The 14,705-nt window shown below is 38.7% G+C and overlaps 1 protein-coding gene across 2 annotated transcripts in view; it reads right to left on the bottom strand.

The window, feature by feature from the left end:
* LOC127850612 (uncharacterized) overlaps positions 1-14,705 on the bottom strand; it is a 1,644,088-nt gene that overhangs the window by 702,662 nt on the left and 926,721 nt on the right. The gene's annotated exons all lie outside the window — the stretch shown is intronic.

The following is a 14,705-nucleotide window of genomic DNA, read 5'->3' as shown; positions in this document are numbered from 1 at the left end:
CATGACATAAAAATGTAATCAACTGTTTTACATGGTAAAATGTCTTCAAAGTTTCAAAATCAATCTATTATTGACGGTAGATTATGATGAGAATACAAATTAAGCACGAGTGTGATTTCTGACCATTCGTCCCCAAGTACCTTAATACCTTCTCAAACTATGTGTAAATACTGAGATGTTGATGTAAAATATGAGCACACACTGAATCATCGGTGCCCTCAGGAATTTTATTAATTGGCATTGCACTGGCTAATCGGCGTCCTTGTGTTGCATCGCCAAACGGATAACCTAATTTCTTGTATTTCTTGTATTTCGCATGATACGTAATACAATAAAAAACGACATTTTAGCATCGCTATTTAAATACGGGACTAAATGATTTTGCCGTCCCATATAAGCATATGCAGTCCGCACAAACTAATCAGGAACGACACTTTCCGCTTTAATGAAAATTTTCTTTTCAAATACATCTCGTCTTACTGAAAATCCATTTAAGAGGGAAAGTGTCGTCCATGATTAGCCTGTGCGCACTGCACATGATATTCATGGACGACACTTTACGAACATGCATTAAGCCCCGTTTTCCCGGAGCGTCCAACTGGGTGCCAAATTTCTTTAAAAATTTCCCACTAAGTTCCCTCTTGTCGATTAATAAAGGGTTTATATTTGTCAGTTGTATAATTTGTGAGTTATTATGTGGGCACTGTTATAACAATAAAAGAAAATTGGGACAATCGTTATGAAGTTATGAAAAAATGAAGTGATATGCTCAAACTAAAATCTTAGGTCGAATAAATATTGAAGCGGATCTCTGATGATCTTTTAACCAAGTCCTGCTAATAATTCTTCTAATTGTCATGAAGATGATTATAGAAATAGAGGGGCTGGACAGAGAAGTACAGTTGTTCTTTACTAACGTTGTGTTAACTAATATGTTGTTTTTATTGTTTACCACATATTACACATATCCACTAATTTTCAGCTTGGGTAGTGTGCTCTCATTACTACGCGATTGAAAGAATCGTATAACCAGGTAATGACTAGTTTTTGACTTGAGTAAAGTATTTTTTAATACGTTTTCCATGAAGTGATTACATTTATGTTATGCTGTAATATTTAATTTAATAAACAAGTGTTACTGATTGACGGCGGCTCAACTTAAAGTAGTTTTTTTCATCTTTATTCATCTATCAAAACAGTTACAATTCAACAGGGCATTTAACCATAAATATTTACTCAGATCAACTGATTATGAACGTTGCTGAACCGTTCATGGTTTTGTCACTTCAAAAATTGAGCCTCGCTCTGGGAAATGGCGTCTTATACATGATCGTGTAGTGTCTCCACAGATGAGCATGTTTAGTTCGCACATGCTAATCATGTAGTGTCTCCACAGATGAGCATGTTCAGTTCGCACATGCTAATCAGAGACGAAACTTTCTGGTTTTATGGAATTTTCGTTTAATGGAAGTTAATTTTTAGTGAAAATCAAGTTAAGTCGGTAATTGTCGTCCTTGAATTGCTTATGTGGACTGCACATGCTAATCTGGGACGACACATGTGCATATGTATTAAGTCCTGGTTCCAAGAGTGGGGCTTAATAGTATAAATCATCAATGCATAAACAAAACTGAGAGAATGACTGTTTAAAAGCATATGTTAAACTGAAATGCCTGTGCAGACTTAATTAAAATGAAATTGTTGCTGCATGAAACACTTTCAAAATAAACAAATATATTTGAATAGAATCAGTGAAAGAGACCGCCAACGACGAATGCTATTTTAAATTTATGTCTTTAACATTGGCACTAGGTTTTAAACGGTGTTACGTTTGTTAAGCAATCTATGTACCATCAAAACAAATAAATATCTCGTTAAAACGAATAAAATTTACAAACATGATGGAAACGTAAAATATTTACCATCATACATATAACATTGATTAAAACGATTCTTCTTTATTTGCTTTGATCATCAATACAAAATCAGTAATTGAACAACATATATTAATACATTTAAGATACTAAATAATTTAAACTTTAAATAGAAACTGTAAATGCTGACCATTACCATCTAGTATTGTTAGGACCCAGACCGCGCGTCAACAAAAATTACTTAAAAAATGAGTTTTAACCCAAACCAAAGCGAAAAGCTGCTCAATGTATTGTTGTTTTTTCCCACAAGAAATCTCATATACAATCAAAATAAATGTCTTGACATAAATATTGAAGCGTGTTCAATGCTTTTAACTCAAAGTGTCAAATGTTTTGTTCTATTAACAAATATTTTTGGCTTACTCAAAATGTTACAGAAAAGTGATATAGAAGAAGTTACTCCAGTATGAAACTTTTTTATGAGAAATGTCAGCTATTTATACTATTGTTGATGGCATGCTGCGCCCTGTGCCGGGCACATGTCACAGTGCGCCCGACACACGACACAGTACGCTTGCTACGACACAGTTTGCGCCGGGCGCAGATTCACTGGGCCCTAAACAGGTGCTCATAAGAAATGTCAAAAATAGTTCTAGGCAACGAATACAATACATTACTTACTAACAACAATATCATTCAAGATTGCTGCAAATTCATCTATAACATGGTGTGCTAATATTAGATAGAGAGAGATGTGGATTACACCAGTTTTAAGTGGGAACATTTGACATAAAAATGAAAAGTAGCGCTTTTAATTGATAGACATACACGTAATTATAATTGACTGACGGAGAAAGTTATGCCTTCAAAACAAATCCCATAAAAGTAAGTCTTAAAGTAATATGCGAGTTAGTTGCGATTATATCATTTTAAGATAAGCCATTGGAAGTGCCATGATTTGCAAAAAGACGACACTTTGTAATTGCGCGATTTCAAATTGCTAGAAAATAAAGCGCCCATATTGCATTTTAACGGTGTTTTATTGACAATCGCATGAGGTAATTTGAAATATAGATTTATGTTTTCGATCCTGGAAATGGCACTTTCGGCTCTTCTTATATTATATCACGAGACCCAGCATTGCCACCGTATGTGTTACTATTTATAATAATGCATTCAATAATAATATGTCTTAAAATTGAACAAAGCTGGACGATAATTGCATAGTGCGCGTTTAAGTCGGTCATATTTAAACGACCTTAGTGTCTATGAACTACATTAGTGACTATGAACTACATTAGTGACTATGAACTGCGTTAGTGACTATGAACTGCGTTAGTGACTATGCACTGCGTTAGTGACTTAAAAAGGCGTTAGTGACTATAAACAGCGTTAGTGACTATGAAATGTGTTAATGACTATGAACTGCGTTAGTGACTATGAACTGCGTTAGTGACTATAAACTGTGTTAGTGACTATGAACTGCGTTAGTGACTATGAACTGCGTTAGCGACTATAAACTACGTTAGTGTCTATAAACCGCGTCTCTTCTTAGCGAAAAAACAATACAGTCGGGGCGTGAAGTCTCAGATAAGTATTTGCGGACTGAACAGAATAATTTTAGTACTTACCGCACAAACACGGTGCCTATACCACGTGACTTTTCGGATCTGTGTTGGGAGAATAAAGCGCGACCCAGTTAACATTTTTAAGGATCTCTTTTTAAATATTTCACTTTTTGTAATGGAATTAATTGGAGAGCCCGCTCATTTGTAAGAGTTTTCTATAGGTATCATGATCATTTTAAACAAATAAGTATTTGTTCAGTAAAGTGCAATCGCGCGTTTGAACGGTTAGAAAAATGTTGGATATGTGTGGGGACTTCATATTTCAAACGCGCGGTTGCACTTTTATGAATAAATACTTATTTGTTTAAAAAGATCATGACACCTATAGAAAACTCTCACGAATGAGCGGGCTCTCCACTTGATCCCATTATAAAAAGTGAAATATTTAAAAGACATCATACAAATGTTAACTTGGTTGCGCTTTATTCTCCCAACACAGATCTTAAAAAGTCACGTGGTATAGGCACCGTGACAAAGATCTTGCGCAATTTTTACAGGACGATGCTTAATTACAGGTAAAATGTCAATAACAAATACAAAAAAAACTCTGCATTGACTGAATTCCCGTGATAATAAATTATCTAACCTATACATGCGGAGTATTCTGTCAAGGCAAATAAGGTTCACTCTGACCTATACCGTCTGACCTATACTTAGAGAGTCTCCTTTCCAGGCAGTTAGGGTTCACTCTGACCTACACCGTCTGACCTATACTTGTAGAGTCTCCATTAGAGGCAGTTAGGATTCACTCTGACCTATACCGTCTGACCTATACTTGCAGAATCTCCAGTCCAGGCAGGTAGGGTTAACTCTGACCTATACCGTCTGACCTATACTTGCAGAGTCTCCATTCCAGGCAGTTAGGATTCACTCTGACCTACACCGTCTGACATATACTTAGAGAGTCTCCTTTCCAGGCAGTTCGGGTCCACTCTGACCTACACCGTCTGACCTATACTTAGAGAGTCTCCTGTCCAGGCAGTTCGGGTTCACTCTGACCTATACCGTCTTTCCTTTACTTAGAGAGTCTCCTTTCCAGGCAGTTCGGGTTCACTCTGACCTACACCGTCTGACTTATACTTAGAGAGTCTCCTGTCCAGGCAGTTCGGGTTCACTCTGACCTATACCGTATGTCCTATACTTAGAGAGTCTCCATTCCAGGCAGTTAGGGTTCACTCTGACCTACACCGTCTGACCTATACTTAGAAAGTCTCCTTTCCAGGCAGTTCGGGTTCACTCTGACCTACACCGCCTGACCTATACTTAGAGAGTCTTCTGTCCAGGCAGTTCGGGTTCACTCTGAACTATACCGTCTGTCTTATACTAAGAGAGCCTCCTTTCCAGGCAGTTAGGATTCACTCTGACCTACACCGTCTGACCTATACTTGCAGAGTCTCCATTCCAGGCAGTTATGATTCACTCTGACCTATACCGTCTGACCTATACTTGCAGAATCTCCAGTCCACGCAGTTAGGGTTCACTCTGACCTATACCGTCTGACCTATACTTGCAGAGTCTCCATTCCAGGCAGTTAGGATTCTCTCTGACCTACACCGTCTGACATATACTTAGAGAGTCTCCTTTCCAGGTAGTTCGGGTTCACTCTGACCTACACCGTCTGACCTATACTTAGAGAGTCTCCTGTCCAGGCAGTTCGGGTTCACTCTGACCTATACCGTCTGTCCTATACTTAGAGAGTCTCCATTCCAGGCAGTTAGGGTTCACTCTGACCTACACTGTCTGACCTATACTTAGAGAGTCTCCATTCCAGGCAGTTAGAGTTCACTTTGACCTACACCGTCTGACCTGTACTTAGAGAGTCTCCTGTCCGGGCAGTTAGGATTCACTCTGACCTATACCGTCTGACTTATACTTGCAGAATCTCCAGTCCAGGCAGGTAGGGTTCACTCTGACCTATACCGTCAGACCTATACTTGCAGAGTCTCCATTCCAGGCAGTTAGGATTCACTCTGACCTACACCGTCTGACATATACTTAGAAAGTCTCCTTTCCAGTCAGTTCGGGTCCACTCTGACCTACACCGTCTGACCTATACTTAGAGAGTCTCCTGTCCAGGCAGTTCGGGTTCACTCTGACCTATACCGTCCTTCCTTTACTTAGAGAGTCTCCTTTCCAGGCAGTTCGGGTTCACTCTGACCTACACCGTCTTACTTATACTTAGAGAGTCTCCTGTCCAGGCAGTTCGGGTTCACTCTGACCTATACCGTCTGTCCTATACTTAGAGAGTCTCCATTCCAGGCAGTTAGGGTTCACTCTGACCTACACCGTCTGACCTATACTTAGAAAGTCTCCTTTCCAGGCAATTCGGGTTCACTCTGACCTACACCGCCTGACCTATACTTAGAGAGTCTTCTGTCCAGGCAGTTCGGGTTCACTCTGACCTATACCGTCTGTCTTATACTAAGAGAGTCTCCTTTCCAGGCAGTTAGGATTCACTCTGACCTACACCGTCTGACCTATACTTGCAGAGTCTCCATTCCAGGCAGTTATGATTCACTCTGACCTAAACCGTCTGACCTATACTTGCAGAATCTCCAGTCCAGGCAGTTAGGGTTCACTCTGACCTATACCGTCTGACCTATACTTGCAGAGTCTCCATTCCAGGCAGTTAGGATTCACTCTGACCTACACCGTCTGACATATACTTAGAGAGTCTCCTTTCCAGGTAGTTCTGGTTCACTCTGACCTACACCGTCTGACCTATACTTAGAGAGTCTCCTGTCCAGGCAGTTCGGGTTCACTCTGACCTATACCGTCTGTCCTATACTTAGAGAGTCTCCATTCCAGGCAGTTAGGGTTCACTCTGACCTACACTGTCTGACCTATACTTAGAGAGTCTCCATTCCAGGCAGTTAGGGTTCACTTTGACCTACACCGTCTGACCTGTACTTAGAGAGTCTCCTGTCCGGGCAGTTAGGATTCACTCTGACCTACACCGTCTGACCTATACATGCAGAGTCTCCATTCCAGGCAGTTCGGGTTCACTCTGACCTATACCGTCTGACCTATACTTAGAGAGTCTCTTTTCCAGGCAGTTAGGATTCACTCTGACCTATACCGTCTGACCTATACTTAGAGAGTCTCCTGTCCAGGCAGTTAGAATTCACTCTGACCTATACCGTCTGAACTATACTTAGAGAGTCTCCATTCCAGGCAGTTAGGGTTCACTTTGACCTATACCGTGTGACCTATACTTAGAGAGTCTCTTTTCCAGGCAGTTAGGATTCAATCTGACCTACACCGTCTGACCTATACTTAGAGAGTCTCCTGTCCAGGTAGTTCGGGTTCACTCTGACCTATACCGTCTTACCTATACTTAGAGAGTCTCCTGTCCAGGCAGTTAGAATTCACTCTGACCTATACCGTCTGACCTATTCTTAGAGAGTCTCCATTCCAGGCAGTTAGGGTTCATTTCTGACCTATACCGTCTGACATATACTTGCAGAGTCTCCATTCCAGGCAGTTAGGGTTCACTCTGTCCTATACCGTCTGACCTATACTTGCAGAGTCTCCATTCCAGGCAGTTAGGGTTCACTCTGACCTACACCGTCTGACCTATACTTAGAGAGTCTCCATTCCAGGCAGTTAGAGTTCACTCTGACCTACACCGTCTACCTATACTTAGAGAGTCTCCTGTCCAGGCAGTTAGGGTTTACTCTGACCTAAACTGGTTCACAGCTCGAACGCACCGAGCATGGCTTAGAGAAGGAAATACGCAGGGAGAGTTTCGTCCCACCGCGAAATAATAATATTGTGAGGTACTTTAGTTGAAACCCATTTATTTTAGATCGATTTGTATCAAAGGCCTTGGGCTTTTTGATAAGCTGTTGAATGCGTTGCCTGCATAAAACCAATACTTGGTGTCTTTGAGGGAGATCTAATGAACATTCGCACAATTAAATGGGGATCGAACCCTTAACCTCTTGGTTTCTAGGCGGATATCATATCTATTACGCCACGGTGAGATAATTTCATGTAACTGGGCACTTGGCAATCACACCAATGTGAGATATATTACTTTGCACTTGGGGTTATACAGTTATGAACTACATAGTCGGGCAATGAGGATGATACAATTTTTAGACGCGTTACTTTGCACCTGAGATAAGATGATTATATAAAACGTTACTGGGCACTGGGGATGCTAAGATTTTGAGATACGCAACTGGGCACTTGAAATAAAAATATGGCGAGGTACGTTATTGGGTACTTAAGTGAGTAATATGGCGAGGTACGTAACTGGAAACTTGAGAAAATAAGAGGGCGAGGAACGCAACAGGGCACTTAAGAAAATAATATGGCGATGTACGTAACTGGCCACTTGAGAGAATAATATGGCAATGTACGTAACTGGCTAATTGAGAGAATAATATGGCAATGTATGTGACTGGGCACTTTAGAGAATAATATGGCAATGTACGTTACTGGGCACTTGAGAGAATAATATGGCAATGTACGTAACTGGGCACTTGAGAGAATAATATGGCAATGTACGTAACTGGGCACTTGAGAGAATAATATGGCAATGTACGTAACTGGGCACTTGAGAGAATGATATGGCAATGTACGTAACTAGGCACTTGAGAGAATAATATGGCAATGTACGTAACTGGGCACTTCCCAAAGAAGTAATGGTGATTTTATAAATTGCTTTCCAAAAAGCACGCTTTACTTTAAATTAATCAACACATATTCGCAAATAAACACAAAGCTCACAGCAGTGCAATTCAGTGGAACTACTGTACAATTTTTACATGTGTGTGACATTTATTGTGCACCATTTATTATGTGACGTTAATTGTGGGGCATTTATTGTGGGACATTTATTTGTGGGGCATTTTATTTCGTTGATTTCGTGGATTGACCATTCCACAATATTAATAAAATCACGTCGGAAAATCATTGACGAAGATACTTCTTTTTTTCCGAAATTATATATCAACGAATTTACCAGTCCACGAAAAGTATATTTTCTTTAAAAAAAAAACTCACGTAATGTTCATGCCGACGAATATAATTGATTTAACAGTATTTGTGTTTTTTTGTTTCTCAGGCTGCGCCATGACTGAGGGTTAATCCTGCACAGTATGAACGCCCTCACGTTGATCGTTGTGTTACATTTAGTGCATTGTTGCCTCGTTCTCGTAGAGCTGATTCTTGATATCCAATATATAAAAAGTTCGGAACAGTGTTAAACTAGTAATCCGCCTTAAAACATTTTTAAATGCATACATGCACATAGTTCGGACATATTAAATACACCATAAAATATATATGGGTTTAATGTTCCACTGTGTACAAGGTTCCACCACCACAAACGTATGTGTCCATATTGTATATACCGTTACATACAAGATTTGGAAATACATGACATACAAGTGATATGAAATGTCCGCAAATGTATAAATTCGCCGGATAATTTGCGTGTTGTATGTGTTACCATTTAAAATAATCATGAATGTATCCAACTGCCATTTATCTTAAAAAAAGTGTTTTATTATAAGCCATGAAACCCTCAGAACAGTTTTTTAACGCTACCTAAACATTAAATGAATAAATTATAAGTGACGATGATCTCGTTGCAATTCTAGTGTGCGTGGCCATTTTGTATATGTTTGCTCGTACATGTCAATATACGTGTATCTGTTTTTACCTGAAGGGTCGGGACAAAGTGTATATTGTACAATGGGTTAGTTTTGGGAAAAGATGGTTTAATGCATGTGCGTCAAGTTTATTTCCACATTATAATTGAAAAGGAAGCCTACGCTTAGAGAAATCCAGTTTGAACGGAAAATGACGTCTCTGATTAGCATGTGCGGACGAAAAAGCTGAAATGGAACGACATTTTACACGCATGCATTAAGCCCGGTTTTCCCAGAGCGATGTTCAGATGTATTTATCATAAAGTTCGAGCGTTCAAGTCTTCAATTATTTTAGGCATATATTCTCATGTGTACTACGTCGTTCTTCCTAACCTGCCCGAAGCCAGTTTCGCAATCGCTCGTACATGTTCGGGCATCGTTCCCGGAAATTCAAATTGAATATCTTGTGACACACATTTGTTTTAAGGAACGTTTTATATCGCATTAAATCTGTGTTACAATACCACATCTAGCTTTGAAATATTGGCTTTTCCTATAATAATCATAGATTGTGTGTGTGGTTATTTTATTTTTCGATATATTGTACAAAGTATTTGTGGTTTTTGAGTATTAATGTGCTTTTAAAGAAAGGAATAAAGAATCTCCGCATCCACTAATACATACTTAAAGTAAATAATAAATAAACGGCTTCGACCCCCCCCCCCACCACCACCCCCCCCCCCAAAAAAAAAAAAATTAAATTCATCCAGCTTTTGAATGCATACTTTCCCCAACTTGTATAATTATGTCATTAACACAGATGGTCCAATGAAGAATGGTGTACATAGAGGTGGTTAAAATTTAACTCAAAATTATAGCAATGCTTGAATATTCAACTCAAAAGAATATTAATTATTTATAAACATAAGTTAAAAAATTGTTTGGCGAATTTGGACCCATGACAGACATTGTTGTATTAAATCGCAAGTATTGTTTTTAAGGCAAATGGCCGAATGCCTACACTCTAAAGGAAGATACATTTAACATAATACTTTACGTAACAAAACTAATTTAAAATGAATTCGCAGGACTGCGCGACAAAACGGAAGAGCGGTCACAAAAGTTCGTTGACACGATGGTCAAACGTTACCCGGACGTTCTGAGCGGCTTCTCGACGGACAACTTGGACGATTCCTATGCGCACCTGTACACGGCCGACTGCAAATGGCCTCCGCGCGTTGACGTTATGTATGTGTCTGGGAATAACATCACGTTTATTAACGGCACATTTCAGTGTGACTACGGCGCTGGTAACGCATCGCGATTAAGGGCAGGTACACATGTTTTGAACACGTTATTATATATGAGCCTCGCTCTGAGCAAAATGGGACTTAATGATTGGGCGTAAAGTGTCGTCCCAGATTAGCCTGTGAAGTCCGCAAAGGCTAATCAGGAAACACACTTTCCGCTTTAATGATTTTTTTTATAAAAAGAAGTGTATTCTGAATGAAAATCCAGTTTAGTTTGAAAGTGTCGTCCCGGACAAGCCTGTGCAGACTTCACGTGCTAATCTGGCACGAAACTTTACGCACATGCATTAATCCCCGTTTTCCCGGAGCGCGGCTTATATGTATGAACATGCGTTGGTACATCGCTTACACCATGTATTTAAACTATTAAACGCTTGATATCAACTTTATATTATATTTTCAATTGTAAAATTGGAGCTGCATATTGTATCTTATAGTTTTATATGAACAACATGTCTACCATCGTGTACACAACAACACACACATGCATTTATCAGTTTAATATTTAATAATATTGTTTGACTAGTATTAATGCCCTACCTGTAACTTCCATACGCATAGGGGATAATCAAGGGACAAACATGATGGCAAAAAAAGTGAATAGCGCTCAGATCGTATTAATATTCGCTCTATACCTCGATTTTACTCTCTGCGAAATTGTATAGCGGTTCACAAAATAACAGCTCCAGCGAAGAAAATTCGCAGCGAGTTAAGTCGAGATAATGCGAAATAAACGCTTATCACTTTCTTGCTGGTATGGCTGGAATGTGAGCGGTATTTCAACAACCAATACAATCAACACAAGTAGTTAAGGATATAAAACGGTGAAAAATACATGTTTCGGCATGGACGTAGCCATCTTCTGTGTCGTTATTCCCTTCCTATACTGGTACAACTGTACTGTTTGCAATAACAACTTCAATCACAGAAAAATGCTGATTACCCACTGCAACCACCGCAACCTACAGCCAACAACATCATTCATACTAAACCGGTAACAGTGTGCGAACCCCGGCATCCCAATCTCGAGCTCACGGTACCCACGGTGGTTACCACGGTACTGCGGGTCATTCGGTGTGGGAGAATGTGTCGTACGGCCTTTACAAGGCCAGCATCAACATCCTCGGAATCCTGTTCTTTGAGGTAGGATAGGATTGGGGATTCAGTAAAGATGTATCTATAAAATTGTTGAGTAAAGAACAATGACACTATCAGGACAGTAATTCTCCGTCAGTTTGTGTACATCGTTATCGGAAAAATGGACTTAATGCATGTGTGCAAAGTGTCGTTCCAGATAAGCCATTGCACTCCGCACAGGCTAAATATGGAACAAAACATTCCGCCGTTAGTAGATTTGTGCTAAGAAGAGATTTCCTTAAAACTAAAAATACCGTGAAGGCGGAAAGTGTCGTTCCTGATGTTGACTGCACAGGTTTATCTGTGACGACATTTTACGTACATGCATTAAGCCCAGTTTTCACAGAACGAAGCTACTATAGGAAATGTCACTTCAGAGACATTGCCAGGAGACAAATTATTGTTAAACCTACAGCATTATGATTACGCCAGAGGCTGTCGAAATAAGATTTATAACATCAATAATTATTGGATGATTAATGTTAGACATTTGCAGAACATTCACGTCAAATCTTGAATATGAAAATGACATAAACTTAGTTCCGAAAAAAATAAGTATATGCCGATTACGATTATCGGTTGAGCGCCTTTGTATACAGACTGGTAAATATAATGTAATCACTATTGCTAGACAAGAAATATATTATTATTGTTGTAAAACCGCTGATATTGAGGACGAATTTTATTTGTATATATTTGTTCAACACTTGTTCATATAAGAATGAAATACATAAACAATTTTACTATAATAATCCATCTGTTATTTAGTATGTACAATTGCTAAAATCAACCAATAGGTATGAACTGATAAAAGTTTGTTTATTTGTAAAAGAATCATTGAGTATCACATTAAAATGTATAACGTATTTTACCAATTGTTCATCCTCTGTACTTCAATATGCATTTGTTTTGTATATATTCGTGTTTTTTATGTCTCCCACTACTATAGTGGGGGACATATTGTTCTTGCCCTGTCTGTTGGTCTGTTGGCCTGTTTGTTTGCGCCAACTTTTACATTTTGCAATAGCTTTTGCTATATTGAAGATAGCAACTGCATATTTGGCATGCATGTGTATCTCATGGAGCTGCACATTATGATTGGTAAAAGGTCAAGGTCAATGTCATCCTTCAAGGTCAAAGGTCAAACATATGTGTCAAATCGCTCATTTCATTTAACTTTTGCTATATTGAAGATAGCAACTTGATATTTGGCAAGCATTTGTATCTTATAGAGCTGCACATGTTGAGTGGTGAAAGGTCAAGGTCAAGGTCATCATTTGAGGTCAAATGTCAAATATATGGGGACATAGTGTTTCACAAACACATTGCTTGTTGACACTTGTTTTTCCGCGAATGTACATGTTTGCATATACCAATACAAAGCACATGTGACTTTGATTATGCACATTGTTACCGATAACCTATGTAATACATAACAATCAAGCCCTCGCATAATGCAGTGTCAGGCGCGATGGGACGAAACATCTTGGAACAACATGACTGAAACTGTTTCTAACATGCATGTTTCCATTATACATATATTATAATGATTTTAAGTATGGGATTATACGCCAGACAACCTGCGTGTTTGTTGCGGCTTTTGCTTAACGACGTTCAACGTTGTGTTATATGTGTGTCTCGCGCTTGATATACGGCTGCTCGTCTTATGCCATTTAATTATTCAAGTCTGAAACACATGACAACAAGAGTAACACCAACAAAAACTTAAGCTGCCATATTGTCTCTGAAGCACCTGCATAATGACTGATGACTGATAACAATATATATCATTTCATAGCATCCTAAATATTATATGCGTGGGGAAAGAATTCTTGTGCAAGAAATTGGGGGTACGTTTTTACGTTTTTCAATGTATGTGTATTTTATAGCATGCATTAACAGGGTGCAGGATCACGCGACTTTGTGGGTTCCCACTTTTAACTTAAATGGATGCAAACACGACGGTAAGTGGTGCTTTATTTCAAATAACTTAAAAAAAAATGTTCTTTAGAATTTCAACTAGTGCACAAAAGACAGATTTTTATGCTGATATGATAATTGAAATACATCAGAATTACTGTATTTATTAAGCCTGTGTTCTTGTTCAAAATTCGATTTGTACTACACGTTTATGCTTCACGCAACGTGACAGTTTGTCACCGACTTCAGACGTATTCAATGAAGTATTCTTATACCTAAAGATATTGGCAAGAACAACTGTCTTTTATGCACTTAAAGTTTCTGCAAATGTATTTCAATAACTTGAGATATTTGCAAAAAAATATAGTTATTAATGGAATGATTACATTCTGTTCAGCCCGTGTGTAAACCCTTGAAACCCCCGTTGATTCTGCACCTTATTGATAGTGTTTTTGGCACACGGGGACGTTGTTATCGAAAACCTTAAGTACGTTAACATGTGCAATTTCGCCCAGATGCTTATATATTTTATTGTATACAAAGGACAATGACTTCAATAAGTACAATAGTGCAATCACAAAACCTTGACAATATTCGTTGAAGCACTTGGGGATATTCATTTTTGAACAATTTTTACACAAATTAAATTCAAAATTGATGAAAAATTTTGCTTGGAAGCTTGCATATGTATATTCAAACAAACGGCTATAACTCCTCAAAATGCAATCGTAAAATCTTGACATGACGCGCTGTTGCAATTTGAAATAATAATTATATATACATTTGACATAAATTACATTCAAAATGTGAGAGGAGTTTCGCACAGGAGCTTTTGCGACGACTGGACGTGCGGTTGTTCACACACACGCACACACAAAAGGAATTATGCCAACTATTCATACGCCTTCCGGCGGTAGAACAGCGCTAAATATAACAAACGGTAGAACATCTTAAATTGGACAACTAGCTTCATTCGGAGAATTCTGCTTATCTGCTTATCTTAATAGCTAAAGAAAACTAAATAATTAATTTAAACTTGTTGTTAACAGCGATGACAGAGAAAGCATTTTTATTAATTTTACTTGCCGATGATTTTGATCTCGTGTTCGGGGTTCAATGACCGCAAAATCCAGTAAAAACACGTGTTTTCTATCATCATGAATAACTCTGTAACCTTGCTTAACCCTGCTACTTTTCGCTTGTGTCAAATGTGGTCATTACAGGTTTTTACGA

This window comes from Dreissena polymorpha, chromosome 11 (genome assembly GCF_020536995.1).
Source record: "Dreissena polymorpha isolate Duluth1 chromosome 11, UMN_Dpol_1.0, whole genome shotgun sequence".
NCBI lineage: Eukaryota > Metazoa > Mollusca > Bivalvia > Myida > Dreissenidae > Dreissena > Dreissena polymorpha.
This window is presented reverse-complemented; position numbering and strand designations above follow the sequence as displayed.